At 41.5% G+C, this 14041-nt stretch overlaps 1 protein-coding gene across 1 annotated transcript in view; it reads right to left on the bottom strand.

Annotated features, from left to right (window-relative positions):
• The window catches only part of KIAA1958 (KIAA1958 ortholog), a 71293-nt gene that overhangs the window by 36707 nt on the left and 20545 nt on the right, over nt 1-14041 (bottom strand). The window lies entirely within an intron of this gene.

Below are 14041 nucleotides of genomic sequence, written 5' to 3' on the forward strand. Positions count from 1 at the left end.
ATCAGTTGTCCAAAGGCTTAAGAGAAGCTTAACGGACCTACGAAGTTAAAGTTGCAATTTTCCTTAAGGTCTGAGAGTTAACCTTTTGCTTTCTCATATTGTCTGTTTTCCCAGATCTAAATCATGATTCTGTTCAAGAAAAGCACTTGCCATTTTCACCAGAACTATTTAGAAATTTGCAGCACAAGGCATGGACCACTGGGGCCAAGGTCATGAATCCTACCATATTTCAGGTCAAACATAAATATACAAAACCTATCGCATGGTCATCTTTTCCTGCCAGAAACCGCTTCCTGCCCACAAGGCACAGCTACTTTCCAGGCAAGGTCTCATCCTGCACAAGACTGCAAAGCCTCAACTTCTCAGTCCTTCAGCACTAGGACTTCCTAGGAGATCCTGCAGTTGTTTCTCTGCTCTGGATTTCTTCTATCGTTATAAAAAAGACAATGAAACATGATGAAGGTGATGCTTCATTTTTTTAAGTGAATAGAGGGGAAAAGAAGGAAAAAACAAAGTAAATGTAAAGATTAACCATTCTTTCAGTAAACACAGAAGAGCAAGGAATCATAACACAACTCAGCTAAAAGTACTGAATTTTTTTACAGGTAACTTCTTTTCCCTGAGTGGTTTACCAAGGTATCTGGTATCGAAATTCAACCATCTAAGAAGTAAGCTACTGATAATTCAATAATTATTTTTTTACCTTTATTTTGTTTATCATGTTCTGTACTCTGTACACTTGCAGATTTAAGCTGCAAGCAATGCCCATTTTCCTGTTATCCAGGCATTTTATTACTTCACTGCTGCACTAATAATTTGCTTGTTTGTTTGTTTGTTTTAAATCACAAACAAATCATATCTAGTTAGTCAATGGTCCATACAATCCTAGAGCAATAATCACACTGAGAAAGACAGCATGAACCAGTTTTGACACAGATGCCGCTACTGGGATAGGGGACCCCTCAGTAGCGTGTTTCTGAGGTGCGAAATTATTACCTCCTACTGTGAAGATCCTGAATGACCATGGCTGAAATACATCAAAGTCAACTGTGAAGCTCTAACTGACCGCAACAAGCACAGGTAACTCAGACTCCAGAGGTCTGTAAGAAAGTCAGCACTTCACAGATGGATCCCAACACATAGCCCTCACCCAGGGCCGTTATTAATACATAAATGGACAGTCGCTCTTTCTTTACACTATTGTCTTTTTAAAATTAAGGTTATTTGAGTTGCTGGAGAAGATCAGTAATAATAGAGCTCAAACAATGCAAAATTTCATGGTTGCTGGGCTGAGAATGTTTTGAGGTTACTGCTCAGCTAAATCAACAGAGGTTAAATGTACATTTATATTCCTTTAACAACACTCATATTTTCCTATCTCACCAGCTGTTACTTACTAGAGGTCACTTTTTCAAACAATGGATCACATCTCAATACAATTTCAATTTGGTAAACACATATTTTAAATTATTATTCACTTATGTAGAACTTTTTTTCATTAAAGTAATCAAGGGATACCAGAGAAACGGCAGCACTGTCCAATGGTAGCGAAGTCTGAGCATCCCTCTTTGTTTACACCTGATGACAGAAAAATCACCTCCAGTGACTTTCTCAGATAGCTAAAGTAACTGGGAACTCCTGCTCATTTCTTCAGGTCTGTTTGGAGGCTCCCCCAAACCTTTTCCCTCCTGTGCTTCATGAACATGACCTGCAAGACTTGGAGCTCCTGTTATTCTCATCTCACTTTTATTTTCATAAGGCAGAAAAGCCCTTTTTTTTCCCCCAACCGACATGCAACATTCATGTCAATTTTACACCTCATTTTGTTCCCTGTCCTCTTCTACACAAGTAATTTTAGATACAGAATCAGCTGCATCATGGTTTGAAAACAGAGCTACACGGTGGCTAACTGTCCCTGGAGAATGCTTTCCCTAAAAAACCCACAAATTACTACCTGCCTACTCACTTGCTCTTCAAGGTCACCTGCCAGGTAGCAGCAGGTAAACACGTTCAGCATGTGCCAAGGGAGGTGAATGAAGATGCTGTATTCCAATGGTTTTGCAGCCTGCCCAGGCACCTTCATTCACCAGGAAAAGGGTGGCCTGTGCAACCCAAAACTGGAAACAGAATGGGCAAGTACTGCCTACAGTTCCCTCTGCAAAGCTTGCCATGGGTCTTTCGAACACACTCAGGTGCCGTGCCTCACTATTGGCCTCAAGAATGGGGCCAGCATGAGAATTTCTAGATATTTTGCGAATTTGTAAGTATTTTTTCAACATCTTTGAAATCAAGCATGACATGGAAGGAAGTCCTGGACAACTGACAAACAGGAGGAAGCACATCCTTAGGAAACAGAGTGAAAATACTGTAAAATTCCAGCTTGGTTTTCAGATAGCTCAAGCTAGAGTACATGCACAGAGAACAACTGATGCAATAAATTTCAGCTTCTATTATTGCCTACAAGAAACCCCAGCAATGTTACAGATCTCACAGCACAAAGCTCCTAGCATGACCAGTGCCTCTGTGCAGCACAATAAATGCAGTAGGATACCCCTTTGCAGGCCTTTTAGGCACTGGAGAGGCTCCCCTTCTCAAAGATATAGCTTTTAAACATCTAGAAGTTGTTTGTTATATTTGGTTATTTGTTTTAAACCTTTTAAAAGATACATTGCCAATCTTGACAGGGGTCAAAACTCCCAGGTCATCCACATTTCTGTTGACTGGTATATTCAAAGATACAGATTTACAAAGCACCTTGTCAAAGAAAGAACACTAAAAGATGGAAGGAGTAACACCACACTCACACAAGACAGAGAGGACAATCTGGAAGGTGAACAGGGCAAAGGAGAGAGAGCCATAGCCATGGCTATAGTCAGAAGCTACATCAGTGCAAACCCACGGGAAAGCATCGAACTTCCCAGTTGCTGCACGACCAGGATATATCTTGGGAAGACAGAAAGCCCAGTTTGGCTGAAGAACCATTTTCCCCATAGGGAAATGAGATCACGGTTAGATTGTTTGAGCAGGGCTGAAAATCCAAGATATTGGTTATTCGGAAGGAGTGTGTCTTCGGTTCACCTACTGCAGCAGAAGCTGACAACGCCACTTTGGCAAGGAGGGACTCACCCTGAGGAAAGCACAGCAAATCCATCATTATCTACCTGGTTTCCTGAAGAGGGACCTTGCCTGCTCAGTCAGCCAGCATGCTGCTTGCTAAATCACATTTTAAAGCTTATAGAAGTCCTTCATTCAGACTGGCAAGATTCAATAAGATGACTCATGCTTAATAACCTGCTAACACATATACTCTGAAATCATAAAGTAGCTGGCGAAAACATGCTACAGCTTCAGTGTGAATAACACTGGTATTTTAGCTGCCTTATGAGTGGCAAAGCCTTAACCTTCCACAGCACTTTTCTGCAGTTCAGAGCCAAGCAATATCTAATTCAGAGTGAAGCATGTCTAGGTGCTGGAAATTCACTGCAGCTATCTGAATCTTAAATTAAGAATCCGATTTTATGGCTTGTTTAGCTTTTATGACCTCATTTGCAAGATGTTGCTGTAGTGACTAATGTGTATGGAAATGCTGTATGAGAAAGTGTTATTGTTGCAAAACCATTCCTTAGGATCCATTAATGCAGTAACTGGAACATCATTTGTTTTGTGAAAGGGAGTATTTTCTATATCCAGCACAAGGGGTTTGCCATAGGGGATCTACTTGGTGACCAAAGGGAAATAAAAAGTAGCAACCTGTAAAGAGTATCTGTTAAGACATCTATACTGTAAAGTGTCTATACTGTGAAGAGTATCTCTTCCATGTTCTAGGATGTGACTTGGCTTAGCAAGTTTCATGCAGGCAAAATTCTTCCTGATTTTACACACAGTAGTAGCAGCAGAGAAAAAGCACTGACACCAGGCAAGTCCCAGGAGCAACAGCAGCTGGTAGCTGTAGCTACCACGAACCCTTTATCCCATGCAAAGAATGAACCAATAACAGTGGGGAGGGAAGACCTGACGATCTGAACTACCTCTCTACCTTTCCTTCCTTGTGGATGGGGCTGTTGCAGTGGAGTTTCAGTTAGGACCTCGTGGGAAGTTTCTCGGGACAAACGGGAAGATCTGTGATGTGGCTCCCCCGGAAAGGAGACAGCAGAGGTGAAGATGTAGTGAAGGAGGTGAATGCAAAAAAATAGGATGGAACAGCAGTATGCAGTGGGAAACACATGTCCCCCAGCAGCATCTGTACACTGGAACATCTGTTTCGTGGACCTACAGCTCAGGGAAGGTGACCTGTGCATTTCGTTGTAAAGAAGGCAAGAAACCTTGCTAGGATTCTGTCCTCTCATGGACGCACAGGCAGTTAGTAATGGATGTCCTTCCCAGGGTAACACTGGACAACACAACACAGACTAACTTGCATCACAGAAATGTATGTTTGAAATTCTGTTACTACTACTGATTATTAGCACTTCAGGAACCGACACGCTAATTTTTATTCAAGGGAACAGTACAGACATGGCTACACTAACCAGTTCTTGGTGCATGATCCCAAGGCTGATAATACTGGCCTTCTAACAGCCCAAGATTCTTAAGTAAGACTATGATGCAAAACTTACTTTTGTTAATAATAAAAAGTAGTCTTTCTAGTCTCACAGCTGTAAAAAACTCTAAAACCTGAATCCTAAAACATTAAGAGATAAGTGTAAAAACCCCTGCATTTTGTCATTTTACATAGCATGGATTTCAAATCTTACAGCAGCTGAAACCTGACTTTGAAGTGTTTTTAAGCAATGTTGTATCAGCTCCTACATTCAGAGGTTACCAACCTATGTGTGTTGGGCTCTGCTTTCTCATAACAACAGAAGCAGCTCAGAGTGTCTTAAAACCCTCTTTGTTTGCAGCCTCTGTGCCATGGTCGAACTTACTGGTCTGTTAGTCCACCACCACCACCTGAGGGGGAAGCACTTCTTCATTTTGAAGGATCTTCGTTTTCATATTTACAAGTAAGGAAACACAATTGTGAGCTAACAGACTGAGAGCACCGTGAATTAAAGTTTGGTGACCATCTGTTTCATTCAAGATTTTGGCCAGTAGACAATATTATGGCTTCTTTCATCATTAGCATTTATTGAGCTGAATGCTTAACATGGCTAAAGGACTGAAATGAACAACACCAGAAATCCAAGTGTTCATTCGTCAGAGAGGACTGAGCAGTACTGAGGTCCCTGCAAGGTCCTGCTGTGGCCCATAGACTCCACTAGCTGTCAGTCCAGGATCACAGCAAGAACTGTATTTCTCCTTCCCAAAGTAAGAGGCTGGAGCAGACTCAGCAGGAGCTGCTGCCTCCCCCAGATATCGCTCCGGCAATGCCAGAGGCCTCAGCCATGCAGCAGCCAAAATAACGCCACTGCCAGTCACCTTCCCTGCTACCTCCTACAAGGGGACTGCTACTAACAGTAAAGATCAACCTCTTTGACCCAATGTTTTGATTTCTTGACTTGATATTGCTAAGGATGTCATCAACTTCTCAAAAGACTGGGATGGACAGCCACTCATTCAAAACAGGCCAGCAAATTGGAATGACTGGGAACAGGTCGGTTCATTTTCTCTAATTTTAGACTTCAGGAGTACAAAACTTCCATGTCAACAATTATTGTATTTCCTTTCTGCTTGAAAGACAGACTATGAAGAAACAGCAGGGAGTGAGAGGCAAAAAAGTATGTAGAAAAAAATGACATTTAATAGCCCAGGTATGAATCAACTAGGTGTCCCACTTTACCACAGGAGGAAGGGGCAGACCTCCACCTCTGATACAAATTGCACATGGCTCCCTTCAGTTAGGAAAACATGTTTTTAAGTGAAAGTCTCGCCAGGAAACAAAAGCGTATAAATTACAGAAGAAAGGCTCACAAATTCTGGCAAGTTCTGCAAGCCTCTGAATTTGGCAATGTCATGTATCCTTAAACTAGATAATTTCTCCAGCTTTGTTCATTTGTCACTGTTCCCTTACCACTTTTGGACAGCCTCCAGCAGGTGTCTTCAGGGGAGAAACAACTTCTCACCTTAACAAAATAACCTACTATTTCCAAATTTTATGAGCTTATCCTATTTGTTCATGCTTTTAGCCCTGTAAGAACTGATTTAGAAATAAACTGGGATGTATAGCAGAAACAAAACAAAACCTTCATGCCAATTTTCCACCTTCACAATTCTAGGCTCTTCCTGAATTTTATATCAGTTCAATCATTTATGTGCAGCAAGTGCCTTCCCTTTTGTGTGTCTCAGAGCTTCTGTGCTTATATTTTGGTCTTTCTAAAGTCAGTAGGAGCTCTGCTATTGAGTAAGCAGGCCACGGTTTTACCCACAACGAACAACAATCATAATTCCTATCACCAATGAGCAGCAGTAAGAATGCTTTCCTGATGGGAGTGCAGGGGGAAATAGAAGGAAAAATAACCAAAAGCAACCAAGTGCTGTTCTCCATTCAGAAAAATCTCACGGCTGTCTGTCACCCTTGCTGCATGAGACCGCAGCTCCTCCTCAGCTGATGGTTTGTCTTCAGGGAAGATGCTCCCCTTGCCAAGTGTGGCACGCCTTCAGCTGCAGCTGTCATCACAGCAAGCCCGAGGAAAGCAGCAAAACCTGTTTGCTGGTGAAACTCCTTCAGTTGGCTGCAAATTAAAAGGTTTTGGCTGCGATGCAGCATTTGGGGGTTTCCTTGCCTTTTTACATGGAAGACTACCGCAGAATTATGAGCCTCGCAAGAGCCTGCCTCATTCACAAAATGAAATGATTCATCCATTGAGACAGCAGAATGGGCTGAGGAACAGTCTGAGGGATCCATCATTAATCCATGTGTAAAGCTACGAGCACCACTGCTTCTATTTTTGTGTTTTTCCTCCATGCCCACTAAACAGGAGCTGCGTGAACCTTGCTCTGCACAGCATGGCTGACGGACCGTAGAGGGACCAAAAGAGCGCCAAAAGGAGAAGCAGGTGAAAAGGGAGCAAAACAGATGGTGCAGCAGATCTGAGCGATCTGAGCAGCATCTCATTGCCTAAGAACCTCTCTTCTCATCTAGATGCCAACATCTCAGTTTAAGTTTCCTCAGACTAACTTGTTCCTCACGCTATTCCCTGCAGCTCACTGGGCCTCTCTTGACAATCACTCAGACATGTTAATTCCTTAGCATGAATCCCCTATCAAGACACTCCTGTGCTGGTACTTCCTAGTCTTGAGCTTCAGTCCTCAGCAAAATAGGCCTGATTTGGTTGTTCTCATTTGTAGTAAGTAGAATCATCAGCGAGGGGTACAGAAATGCATGGGACTGCTGCTTCTTTCTGAGGAAGTATCTTCTTTCCAAGGAACATGTCAGAAAGGAAAGTGAGCTTTCTACAGTTCATGAAAGTATCTGCAAAGCTGATGAGCACCTCCAGCTCCAGAGAAGTCAAAACACTTGGCAGTGCTATGCTTCATTTTTTTCTATTTTGTGTCTCATATCTCATAAAGGACATGTTCTGCCATGCTCTTCCCAGCAGCACTAATGTAATCCTGTCAAATATTAACTCTCCACACTGCTTACAACTAAGCAGTGTATAGCTGAACCCAGAAAAGATTTTAGGATTTTGAAAGCACTAAGTAGTGTAAACATAGTTGTGGGAAAGCAAAGACATGGGAAAGCAAGATGTGCAGTTCCAGCCACCTGGATGATAAACAAAGATCAATACTAACATGACCATCTGGATGGTCAAAGAGGTAGTACTAACATAATTAGATCATAATAAAATATAAAGGGCCTTGGACAGATTGTGCTGAAGTACGTTTGTCATAACTGTAAAGAGTGATAGCCCAGACTCGTGAGAATCGTATCTTGGGCTGGATGGTCGCCCCCAAGTGCACAGGATGTGTGAATGCCCTTGGGCCTTGTCTGTGAACGAGTGGGAACATAACAGAAACAAACATAAGTGTGGTGTGTTTTTAATAACAATTATTGGAAAAACATCTTATGTAACATCTTAGTCCAGGCCTGTGTCTGTAAATCCTACGAACTGTCACTGGTTAATAAAGAGGGCCGCAGCCTGGCTCAGCTCTCTGCTTTGCCCAGCTCTGCACTCCTTTCTCAACACGATCTCTGCCTGTGTGTGCGTCTTTGTCTGCGTCCCGTTGTGCGTCGTTCCTCATCGCAGCAATAGTTATAGCGCTTGAACAGCGTAAACATGGAAGACAAATAAATCCTGCTTGTTTTGTTCGGTATTTAGCAAGTGCATGCCTGAAACTTTCTCTCAAAGCCTCAATGAAACATAACTTGTTTTCTTAACACGTGCACTTGTCACTGTAGTCTGCAGCAAAAGACCTGAGGGACAAGAGGGACCCTACATTCTGGCTTGCAAACTATGCTTCCTCAGGCTGACAAATTAAAGCAAATTTTAGCACTAGCAGTTCTGTGGATTTGCAGACTGTTAGATGAACTATCTGATGACCATTGCGTGCCCCCAGGTTAGTGGCAGAGGCTGAGGGGAACTGCAGGGACCTAACATGGAAATTATTTCCCCCTCTGTATTTGCTCAGTGAGCTGCATTCAGATTTGGTGTTTCACCTCACCAACACGCACCGCTGGGCAGCATTTGTAGCTGCCTGCATCACTGGGGAAACCCAGCGTGCCTGTCTCTCCGTGCAGTCACTACCTCTGCCTCAGCACTCCAGTTAAAGTTGGATCTCCATGTCAGAATTTAACTAATAAGCCCTCCCTTTCAAAACTGTTTGGGGCTTGTTGGTTCTTGTTTCATTTTGCTTTGTGGGTTTGGTTTTTGGTTTTTTTTGCATATGTATGTTCCACTGAATGAACACAACTGTGTGCTCAGAGCACGTATGTGGATTTATTTCTGGCTATACCTTAAATTTCAATGCTGGAGAAAGAAAAGGAGTAAGAATTAATTTTCAAGTCTTCCTCATGTCATCAATCAGTTTTCACAAGGTTGCTCCCATGTAACAGTTTTCGATGCACTTTTAAAAATGGCAGAGTTTTGATGGAGGGAAAACACAATTGGTTTTAATTGGCCTTGAGCTGAACACACAAATGAAGTCCTGCTTTACTGAACTGCGAAAGCATCACGCTCCTCCTTCAGCTAGAAGTAATTTAGCCCTGCCTTGCACCTCTTTGACAGACTATGAAATTTACGTTTACATTTCAGAATGCTGCCTGCTGCAGTGGCCAAAAATGGCCGAAGACATAAGTTCAGAATGCCTCTATATAACATATAACTTTCAAAATAAAAATATACCAGCTGGACCAGCTCAAATCCTGCTTTTAAAAACATAAATGCTCCCTCATGACACAAGAAATGACAATTTACTCACTGTTCACTCCAGCGTTTGTTGCTACAATGGCAGAAAGTCCTCTGGAGCAAAAGCATGTGGATTACAAACATTTTCAGTTGCGCTCATGGCTTTCTCCACCAGCAACAGCTGGGAAAATGGAGAAACAATGAAGATCAGGGCAAAATCCATCCTGGCTATAAGCCCATGAAAAGCTGTGCAACTACTACTGGTTTGCATTAGCCTCTGTCTTCCTTTGAGGTTGTAATGGGTCTCACAATGAACTTTTCCACACCTTCAAACCCCATTTTTCCCTTTCATAAAGTGTCTTTCTACAGCAAAGTCAAAATGAAGGTTTCCAGCTCTGATATTTTGATCACTGCACTGTTGCTCGCTCCTTGAATACAGGTTGGACCATCACTGTGCAGAAATAAACAGCTGTTACGATACAGCCAAACTACCCACCATCAAATTTGCTCAGGAGAGCTTTATCTAATACCCACCAAGGTGAAGACCCCCTTGGCCTCAGTAGTCATTGAATCAGGCCTAAATATCTATTTTACAAGTTTGTAACCTGCTCAAGGAACAATGTCATTGCAGGCACTCCCCTGGTGGGTGAATTTTGATCTCTGTTATTTGGGTAGCCAGAACTGATTGAAATGAACCTCTGCTCATATAATTCTTGTATCGTTATCTTTCATAGATGGCATTTTTAGCTGAGTCATCAGTTACATGATCCCTCTAGTAAGCCAGATTCTCTTGTTTGAGTTCACATTTTGTCTACCAAAATTTAATACAAAAAATCCCAACCAGTTAAAACAAACAAACAAACTAGCAGGACAACCGATTTACCATGCTCTGGCTCCAACAACATTTGCCTGGAACTCAGCATGGGTGAGCAGCCCCACACACTACAGCAATGCTTGCTCATGGGTTTTCCACTAAAGCTCTTTCCACAGCTTTCCAAGTCATGTGTAAACATATAGGCTGTGCTCAAACACAGTTACAGAGGTGCGTTGCAGCTCTGGAAAACAGCCTTTTTGGACCTGTTTCGTTTCTGGTCCAGGTTCAGATTTTCTCCAGGAATTTCCAGCTGTTCATCAGAGCCCAAAGCTGCTCCTGTAGCCCTCAGAGCAGGGATGAAGGGGTCAAGCCTCCAGGAAACAATAATAAAACCTCTTGTTCTATTTCTCTCAATCCAGCATCTCTTATAAGCGCTAGAAACCGTTACCTCCACTTTAAATTACTGCAATCTATGCTTCATACAGGAGCTAGCATCCTCAAAGCAAGCTATGGGGGGTGACAACAGCAACGTGGCTTTCCAGAGCAAACATGTGTCCCTGTTTGTTTCTGCATGAGCTGGGTCTTAAAATAACCAAGCAGAGACTCTCAGGTACCTCTAGTAATCGATGTGGAGCCTCTGGGATAAAAGCTGCTCTGGGGATGAGGCAGAAATGCCTGTGACCAGGATCTCTGCATCCAGCCAACATCCAAATAATTTAACAGCTCTGCTGAAATAGTGCCAGGGTAAAGACCCCAATACTCACAGCACCTACATGAGTTTGTCCATCAATAGGACTGTTGGCAGCAATGGCAAGGCAAATATGATGGTGGCATCAATGTATGCTGCTATACCATGCAACCAACAGCACAGCTCAGAGGTGTACTTGAGAAGATGCTTGTCCATTAGGATTAGCAAAATGTGGCAGGGAGATTTACTGTGGCCTTATCTCAGCCTCAGCCATTTCTCATATTATACTAGCTCTGAATTCAGCAAGGGACATTTTTAAAGAAAGAACACATTTTCTAGTAAATAATTTCTGAAAAGTACATCAACAATAAGATTTTTAAGTGTTGAGTGTTCGAAAAAAAAGCCTAGCTTTTACTTAGCTACCAGGGGTCTTATGCATGCTGGCTTGGTTATTTTGTGTTGTTTATTAGAATTTGTTCCCAAATTGCATCTTTCCTCACACCATTTCTCAGGATGACCTGAATACAAAACCTCACTATATCAGAGACACCAGCATTTGACTCAGCTTGTGGTTCATAATAATTCTCTAATGGAGAAATCATACTACACATTTGGAAAGTCTTTAAAATACATAATTTCATGTGTTCACAATGAAGTGTGTGTACCCTCTCTAATTTTAGAATTAAAATGAGAAGAATGAAGCACACACAGCCTGCAGGCAAGATGTTTTTCCCTGGTCTTTTATTTTCCTAGAAATTGTATTAAGAGAAAGTCTGCACATAATTTACTACAAGGAAAACAGGAATGTTATTGTTGACTTGCACACAAATTGTGAGGACCAAACTCTCCTATATTCTTAGTGGAAAAACAATGCCTTCAGTTCCAGTCCATACAACATAACTACACCATGCTATTCCTCACAACCAAACACAAACAGCTTCTGTTGATGAAATACTTTACCATGCCTGATTTGGCATATATTGGCTTTTTTGTAGGATTTCTCTCACTTCAGGGGTTTTCTAAACTAAGGGAAATTGAAATAGTGCACCTATGGCAATATTGGAAACATGCATTATTTGGCTAAATAGTGCCAGTGAAACCACATTATTAACCATTTACACAAAACAGAGGGGTCATTTTCTGTAGAAAATTAGATCTCAGCATTTCTGTGTGAGTATGAAATCCCACCTTCTATACTAGAATTTCAGGGTTTAGGTTTCCCTTTTTTTTTCTAAATACAGAGATGGTTTTGTATGTTAAATGGTTTTCCGAGGACTTAATTCTCAGCAAGAAAAACATTCTGAAACTGTCTTTACAGTCACTTATCATTAAATTACTGGTACCAGACTGAGGTTCTGCCATGCAGTTTCTTTTTTTTAAATAAAACAAAACACAAAACCAACCAACCAACCAACCAAAAAAAACTTGGAGAAGAGTTGCAAAAAAGAACAGACTTGAAAAAAATAAAAGAAACATAAAGACAACAGATTGTTTCATGAACTGGCTTGTATCCAGCTGTGCATAACAGATCACATGCAGCTGAGTCCCTAATAAAGTTCCTAGAAAAGACTTTGACATGATATAGAAAAAACAGTAATATGAAAACTGCCCTTGAGATGAGCCAGTAAAAGCAAGGATTTGCATTCAAATGTAAGCCAGTCAGAAATACTGGGTAACATCCTGTAGTCAACAGCCAGTGGATAACAAAATTAGATATGCTCCACCCAACTATGTACCAATTGTTATGTTACCCCTGGAAACATTTCTAGCTGTGTGTCTCTAACATACTGGAATTTACCAATTCAGATTATCCTAAAAATTTAAACTGTGGTTTAAAACAGATGACATTTTAAGATTACCAAGATGGGTTCCCTGAGGAAGCCTTATGATGCTCACCCTACATACAGGTGAGGAGCTGGTGGCAACCCCACAGGACAAGCAGCCTGAACTGCCGTTGCTCTTGGTGGAGAAAGCAGGGAGCAAGCCACAGGGCAATGTGGAGATGTCACGGACTGTTTCGCATCGTCTTTCAAAATCCCGCAGGTCCAAGTTCAGTTGGACTGGAGCTCCAAACGCTTAAACATATGTACATGGTAAAGGTCCCTATGACTTTTGACTGGCTCAGTCAACCCAGGCGCCAGGTCTTAGAAGCATTTATGTAACCAAAAGGATGTACAAGCACAGGGTGGGATCCTCAGAGGTCTCTATAGGCATGTAAGCATCCATAAAATCTGATCCTGAGTGTGTAAAAACCTGTAAAATTTACAGACAGGCAAGTTGCAAAGCTTTGGTCAAAAGAGTTAAATCTGTGTTCTCAAGCAAGCACAGTCCTTATCAACATCAGTGGAAGATTTGGCATGTACAACATGGAGATTTAGGGATGGTGGGTGATTAGAAAATGGAGAGAATGTCCAGAATATTCACTTTTTACATACAGAGGCACTGGTGCCTGCCACACAAAAGACGACTTTGGAAGAAGAGCTCTATCTGCCATGGAGAACTCTCAAGAGTCTCAAGAGCCCTCACTGATTTCCTCTTGGAGATTCAGAGACAGAAATGTAGCCTTTGGACAACTGGAGTTCAGAAGAACATGTTACTTACATTGCTGAATGTTTGGCAAGAAAAAGAAAAATAAGAGTATTATCATGCAAGCAGTAATATATTGTTGCATATATTGTTACATTGTTGCATTGCATTCTTCATTAAAGTCTGTTCTTGCTGTGCTTTATTAGTGCTGGATCTATAACACCAAATCAGACGAGGAAATTACTTCTAAAATTACCCATTTCTGCTCACACTGGTTCATTTCAGGATTAGAGTCAGAAATGGCCCTAGACAAAGTGCACACTGGTAAGAACAGCTGAATAAAAGTCATCACAAGCAGGATAGTAATTTATGTTAAGGTACACACCTCAAAAGCGCAACACTAACCTCCTTCAAGAAATGCATCCAGATAAACTTCTTAGTCTCTCCAAAGATAACAGAAAAAAAACTCAAAAAACATACATCCTTCCATCTGTGGTACTCCAGACTTTCTCTTCTCTTGCCAATTAAAAGATAGACAATAAACCAAAATATTTCTTAAAACACAGTAGGTTTCAAAGAAACCAGAAGATGTTTTACTATATCAACTTGACAAGGTTTCCAACTAATTCTTTCTTATGCTTGCATTTATTCCAGCCTTCATATAGAGTCAGTAGAAAATACACAGCCATTGTTCATTTGGAAAAAAAAACCAAGAAACCTTTATCCCAT

Source organism: Patagioenas fasciata, chromosome Z, assembly GCF_037038585.1.
Source record: "Patagioenas fasciata isolate bPatFas1 chromosome Z, bPatFas1.hap1, whole genome shotgun sequence".
Classification (NCBI taxonomy): domain Eukaryota; kingdom Metazoa; phylum Chordata; class Aves; order Columbiformes; family Columbidae; genus Patagioenas; species Patagioenas fasciata.